This window comes from Phyllopteryx taeniolatus, chromosome 6, assembly GCF_024500385.1.
Source record: "Phyllopteryx taeniolatus isolate TA_2022b chromosome 6, UOR_Ptae_1.2, whole genome shotgun sequence".
In the NCBI taxonomy this organism is placed as follows: domain Eukaryota; kingdom Metazoa; phylum Chordata; class Actinopteri; order Syngnathiformes; family Syngnathidae; genus Phyllopteryx; species Phyllopteryx taeniolatus.
The window spans coordinates 807,699-815,000 of record NC_084507.1 but is presented as its reverse complement, the minus strand read 5'-3'; the positions used below and the strand labels follow the sequence as shown (position 1 = coordinate 815,000).

General features: G+C 39.4%; 1 protein-coding gene across 2 annotated transcripts in view; it reads left to right on the top strand.

The window, feature by feature from the left end:
- The window catches only part of preb (prolactin regulatory element binding), a 24,790-nt gene extending 17,947 nt beyond the window's left edge, over window positions 1-6,843 (top strand). For both annotated transcript variants that reach the window (XM_061776166.1, XM_061776167.1), the window contains exon 10: window positions 1-6,843. This exon is cut by the window's left edge and continues 967 nt beyond it. The gene's annotated coding sequence lies outside the window, so the exon portion shown is untranslated.
- The last annotated feature ends 459 nt before the right edge of the window (window positions 6,844-7,302 follow it).

Here is a 7,302-nt window from a genome sequence, read left to right as displayed (position 1 = left end):
TGAAAAAAGAATACGTGGATAGGAAAAGTCAATTGACAGGGGAAGAAAAGTGCTCAGCTTTGGGTGCCTAGCAAGCATTCCAAACTCTGTGCTGATCACTTTGAACCGGCATGTTTTGAGAAAGACTTAGCAGAAAGCATTGGATGCACAGATGTAGTTAGGCGGAGGCTGAAACCAGCTGCGGTGCCAACTATTTTTCCTACGGCCATCGGGACCAGTGTGGCCACAGTTACCTTGAAAAAGTAACCTTGTTACTTTACGGATTACTTGATTGTAAAAGTAACTTAGTTACTTTACTGATTATTTGGTTTAAAAGTAATTAAATTAGAAAAAAGTAAAAAATTTTGTTACATTCAGCAGCGGCCGACAACACTGCATGAACATAAAAATGACAATCTTTTTTGGCAATACTTTATTGGAAATGCATTTTTAACATTCACGATCAATAATCATATTTTTATGAAAACTAAAATGATTGACTTCCCTTACATAAATACTTTTTAATAAAAAAATAAACTAAAACAGTCTTTTCTTGATTTAACTTAACATAAATAGGCTACTTGTTTCTATGAAAAATAAAGACGGTCTTTCTAGACTTCACTTAACATACATAAATAAAATATAAAATAGACTTGACTTCTTACATAAATACTTTTTTTAATAAAAAAAAACTAAAACGACTTTCCTGATTTTACATAAATAGGCAACTTGTTTTTATGAAAAATAAAGGCGGTCTTTCTAGACTTCACTTAACATAGGTACATAAATAAAATATAAAATAGATACTTACATACTTGTTTTTATATGAATGCAGAATCTGAAAGTCATAGGCTGACCTCAGGTTGTCCATGACTTCCTTTTCTGCAGAGCAGGTCTCGTCTGGCTTTTCCTCAAAAGTGCTACCTGCGTCTCTCAGCCATCGGAGTTTGAATTTTGGACAACTGACAGTTGCGAAAAGGGCAGAACCAGTCTGGATAGCCTGAAATATATAATTGATATGCCTACTATTTATTACGTTAGTGAATTACTTGCAAGCTATGCCACGTGGGATCAATATGAAGGATTTCACTTTGTTTTTGTGTTTGTTTCAATCTTGTTTTTGCAAAAATAGTGAATATTATGTTCTATGTTCATGATTAATGATGCAAGACTTTTTAAGTACCTTAAACATGGAACATACCTGCACTATGGCATCTGGAAGGCCATCAGTCATCCTGGAGAGGGCATCTTCCACAGCGAGTGTCTTCTGCATCAGAACTTCAAGTGTGGGTAATAAAGTCCTATCAGGACAGTCACCTACAATACTCATGCAGGAACTGTTACTCTTTGTCTTTGAAGCACTTAACGCCCAGCTTGGTGCAGAGACTATCAGCTCATTAATGGATATTTCTGCAATTCTCCTTACAGCATCAAAAAACAAATTCCACCTTGTGAATGTTGGTACCAGGAGCTTTCTTTTGCTGACTTCCTCCGCTGTTTCTGATGCAAGGGTAGAGCTACTTGATTTGGTCCAAAGAGCTGTGCATTTTGCTATGCTGCTCCTATAAAGTAGCCTTGCTCTTTGCATTGGTGGTCAAATATTTCCCCACATTACTGGTGGAAATAATGTTTATGGTGTGTGAAGCACACCTGTGGTGCTGGGGAAGCGACAGTTGGCCATCACCTTCATTCTCAGCTTGAGAGGATTTCTGACAGATCTGAAAATGTGATATCATCATCATCCGCCCGCAACTCCGTCTCATCATCGGACTCTGTGACAGGCTGATAACAACGCCTTGACAAAGTGTGATCCATTATCGGTCACTGTTGCAACTAGTTTGTTTAGTAGTCCATACGATGAGTGAATGTTTTCGATTTCTGCACCAATAACATACGTCTACCGGTAATTCTTGATTATGGCACGAAACGAGGGTGAATCAACCGTGTTTAAGGGCAGCATTTCTTCTACCACAAACCGCCCAACCAACCTCTTCAACTCTTCCCCACTTACTGTTTTTGTTGCACCGAAGTCCAGCATTTGCTGTTTCAGAGGTGGACATCCAGCATTAGTACCTGCGGTCAACAGCTTCTTACAACCTGTTTGGAGTTTCAATGTACTGTGCTGCGACTCCAAATGTGTTTTTCAATTAGACGTAGTGTTCTTATAGCTTGATAATACTTTGTTGCCAGGACATAGTGTACAACGGGCCTTAATATTGTCCTCTTTAACTGACAGAAACTCAAAATTGTGATTATACAACCCCAAATTCCAACGAAGTTGGGACGTTGTGTTAAACATAAATAAAAACAGAATACAATGATTTGCAAATGATGTTCAAGCTATATTTAATTGAATACACTACAAAGACAAGATATTTAATGTTTGAACTGATGAACTTTATTGTTTTTAGCAAATAATCATTAACTTTATGGCTGCAACACGTTCCAAAAAAGCTGGGACAGGGTCATGTTTACCACTGTTACATCACCTTTTAACAACATTCAATAAACGTTTGGGAACTGAGGACATGAATTGTTGAAGCTTTGTAGGTAGAATTCTTTCCCAATTCTTGCTTGACGTGCAGCTTCAGCTGTTCAACAGTCCGGGTCTCCGTTGTCGTATTTTACGCTTCATAATGCGCCACACATTTTCAATGGGAGACGGGTCTGGACTGCAAGCAGGCCAGTCAAGTATCCGCACTCTTTTACTACGAAGCCACGCTGTTGTAACACGTACAGAATGTGGTTTTGCATTGTCTTGTTGAAATAAGCATGAAAAATACGTTGCTTGGATGGCAGCATATGTTTCTCCAAAACCTGTATGTACCTTTCAGCATTAATGGTGCCTTCACAGAGGTGTAAGTTAAGTTACCCATGCCATTGGCACTAACACAGCCCCATACCATCACAGATAACACTCTGGATGTTTTTATCCTCTTTGGCCCGGAGGACACGATGTCCAGAATTTCCAAAAACAATTTGAAATGTGGACTCGTCGGACCACAACACACTTTTCCACTTTGCATCAGCCCATCTTAGATGAGCTCGGGCCCAGAGAAGCCGGCGGCGTTTCTGGGTGTTGTTGATAAATGGCTTTTGCTTTGCATAGTGGAGTTTCAAGTTGCACTTGCGGATGTAGCGCCGAACTGTATTTACTGACATTGCTTTTCTGAAGTGTTCCTGAGCCCATGTGGTGATATCTTTTACACATTGAAGTCGGTTTTTGATGCAGTGCCGCCTTAGAGATCGAAGGTCACGGGCATTCAATGTTGCTCTTCGGCCTTGCCGCTTATATGCAGTGATTTCTCCAGATTCTCTGAACCTTTTGATGATATTATGGGCCGTAGATGATGAAATCCCTAAATTCCTTGCAATTGTACGCTGAGGAACATTGTCCTTAAAGTGTTCGACTATTTTCTCACGCACTTGTTCACAAAGAGGTGAACCTCGCCCCATCTTTGCTTGTGAATGACTGAGCAATTCAGGAAAGCTCCTTTTATACCCAATCATGGCACCCACCTGTTCCCAATTAGCCTGTTCACCAGTGGGATGTTCCAAACAGGTGTTTGATGAGCATTCCTCAACTTTCTCAGTCTTTTTTCCCACCTGTCCCAGCTTTTTTGGAACGCGTTACAGCCATAAAATGCTGCGTTAATGATTATTTGCTAAAAACAATCCAAGTTTACCAGTTTGAACATTAAATAGCTTGTCTTTATAGTGTATTCAATGAAATATAGATTGAACATGATTTGCCAATCATTGTATTCTGTTTTTATTTATGTTTAACACAACGTCCCAACTTCATTGGAATTGGGGTTGTATTTCCACCTTGTGTATGCCAAACTCTCGCCCCCACCCACCCATTCTGTTTGCGCCTCTGGCTGTTTAGGTACACGTGAGTTGATTATGTGCTATGTCAGATGGCATCACTCTCCCAGAGGGCCTCGTTTATAAATATTTCGCCTTTTTTTCGATATTGTAATTATTTGTCGTGTGCATTTTAGTTAGGAATCGTTAAGAATATAGTGTGTTTCCTTTGTGTTATTGGTCATTACTAAAACAAAGGCTAAAATCGGTCTACACTTATGACATGCACCGTGACTGAATCAAGTGTCTTGGTTATTGACTTTCCTCATATTCCTTCACACTGTAGTTTGTCTGTAGACGTCTAAGTTGTAATAGGATGTGTTAAAATCCAAAGCATTTTGAAATCTGAATCTTATAAGCAAAAAAGTAACTATTTTGGCAAAAAAAAGTAACTGTAATCTGACTATTCGTATAAAAAGTAACGTGTCAAATTACTTATGATGTCATCGGGCTGCATTTTTTGAGTAACGCGCCAGCATCACTGATCGGGACCTCAAACACCAGCAAGAGAACTAAATCTCACAGCCGCTAAGGTGTAGCGGCGAAGCGGCGCAGACAAGAGGTGAGGATTTCCTTGTATATACGTACGACTCCATTATGGTTGTTATGCTCTGGGCAGTAGGAAAAAAAAGACCCACACAGTACTTTTCAGTGCTGTCGTCTGTACTTTTGTCTATATTACAAGCCAACAGAAATGGCAAAGACTTTGTGTGTTATAAAGCTACTCGAGCGAGGAGTACACAATATGCAGTGGGGCAAAAAAGTATTTAGTCAGCCACCAATTGTGCAAGTTCTCCCACTTTAAAAGATGAGGGAGGCCTGTAATTTTAATTTTAGGTAAACCGCACGTATGACAGACAAAATAGAGAAAAAAAATCCAGAAAATCACATTTGATTTTTAAAGAATTTATTTGCAAATTGTGGTGGAAAATAAGTATTTGGTCAATAACAAAAGTTATCTCATCACTTTATTTACCCTTTGATGGCAATGACAGGGGTCAAACGTTTCCTGTAAGTCTTCACAAGTTTTTCACACACTGTTGCTGGTATTTTGGCCCCATTCCTCCATGCATATCCACTCGGGCAGTGATGTTTTGGGGCTGTCGCTGGGCAACACAGACTTTCAACTCCCTCCAAAGATTTTCTATGGGGTTGAAATCTGGAGACTGGCTAGGCCACTTCAGGGCCTTGAAATGCTTCTTACGAAGCCACGTTGCCCGTGTTTGGGATCATTGTCATGCTGAAAGACCCAGCCATGTTTCATCTTCAATGCCCTTGCTTATGGAAGGAGGTTTTCACTCAAAATCGAATGATACATGGCCCCATTCTCTCTTTCCTTTACACGGATCAGTCGTCCTGGTCCCTCTGCAGAAAAACAGCCCCAAAGCATGATGTTTCTACCCCCATGCTTCACAGTAGGTATGGTGTTCTTTGGATACAACTCAGCATTCTTTCTCCTCCTAACACAAGTTTTTACCAAAAAGTTATATTTTGGTTTCATCTGACCATATGACGTTCTCCCAATCCTCTTCTGGATCATCCAAATGCTCTCTAGCAAGCTTCAGACGGGCCTGGACATGTACTGGCTTAAGCAGGGGAACAAGTCTGGCACTGCAGGATTTGAGTCCCTGGCGGCATAGTGTCTTTGTTACTTTGGTCCCAGCTCTCTGCAGGTCATTCACTAGGTCCCCCCAGAACCATTCTTGAGATAATTTTGACACCATGGGGTGAGATCTTGTGTGGAGCAAGTAAATTATGGATTTATGGGACGCACAAACATACCAGTCTGCTACGACCTCCTGATCGGCTGAAACGTACGGTTCAAATTCAGTTGGGTGCTCCTGTATGTCGAAATCCTCCTCATATTCCAACACGTTGCTCGCCATTGCATATAGATTGTAGCGTGCCGTGTTTGGCAATTGCAACGTCCCTTCCAGTAGCCTTCGCGGTGGATAGAGTAACTACACCCCGGTGTCTCCAGCTTCGCGTATGTTCGGGGAGTGCTCAATACGTGTAATAAAAACCTAATTTTTAGCTAAACAAGAGTTGACAACTTGGTGAAAATGACGTGCATGTATTACATAACATAGACAATGCAAATATGAATTTTAACTGACCCCATAACATCTTTGTCCTCTGACCTTTAATGCCACTCCGTTTGTTTACTGTCAAAGTAAACCTAAAACGAGAATTACACGTGTATTCAACATTGGCTTAAGAATGCTAACATATAAAGGAAAAGGCCATTGAGATGCTAACAGTTAGCATTGATAGTCATATTTTAGAACTTGAGAAATGTATACTTGAAACCAAATGGTGGAGCAACACATGTAGACAGATATTAACAGGCATATATTCTTTATCCTCTATGAAAAAAATACTAATAATAGAGCATCTTACTGAGTCATTCAGAGTAGAAGTACTATTATGAGTTTGTCTGGATGACTATTATGCTGCCTCCTTGTGGCACACCAGAAGGAGCAGCACAATGAAATGAAATGCAGCATTAAGTCATGATGCATAGTTTAATTTCTTATATTCTATTTATTACACTGTTTATATACAGTATAATATTATATATTCTATTTAATTATTACACTGTTTCTATACAGTACAATCTGATAGATTGCTATTTTTATTATTTAAAAAAATATTAAAAATGTGGAATGTTTTGGGCAGGAGGCTGGAACTGATTTAATGGCATATCCATTCGTTTCAATGATTTGAGCCTGGTCACAGAATGATTTCAACTTGTATCTCAAGGCACCGCTGACCATTATATATATATGTGTGTGTGTGATTTAGATCTTGTTCACTCAAGAGACCTTCATTTATATTTCTGTACACTAGTGGGCAGCATAGTCATTGTACAGCCGTCTTGTCAAGGGCTGGTTGCTAATGTATTTGGAAGTGTCCTTTTCCACAATATACAACTATATTGGATTGGTGAATTCTTAAAAAAAAAAAAAAAGAGAGAAAATACAGTTGTACGTTTTATTCACTGTACTCATATTCAGGGTTGCACAGTGGCAAATCTTTCTACATTTTTGCTCTGCTACAAATATTGTCATCAATTGAACAATATTTGATATTTTAAAACAAATTTTATATGTTTGTTGTTGCTAGAATTATTAAACCTATCATGTTATAATGGATTTCAAACATCCCAACTGCTAAAACATGTACAAATCCATCCATCCATCCATTTTCTGAGCCGCTTCTCCTCACTAGGGTCGCGGGCGTGCTGGAGCCTATCCCAGCTATCATCGGGCAGGAGGTGGGGTACACCCTGTACTGGTTGCCAGCTAATCGCAGACATGTACAAATGTGAATACAATTTTAAATGAAGCCAAATGCTATCTTTTTTGAAAGAGGATAGCTATTAGCAGCGGGAAAATGTATGTGTACACGACTGACTAAAGGAAGTCAGCATTTTTTAATACACTGGTCTTCCAG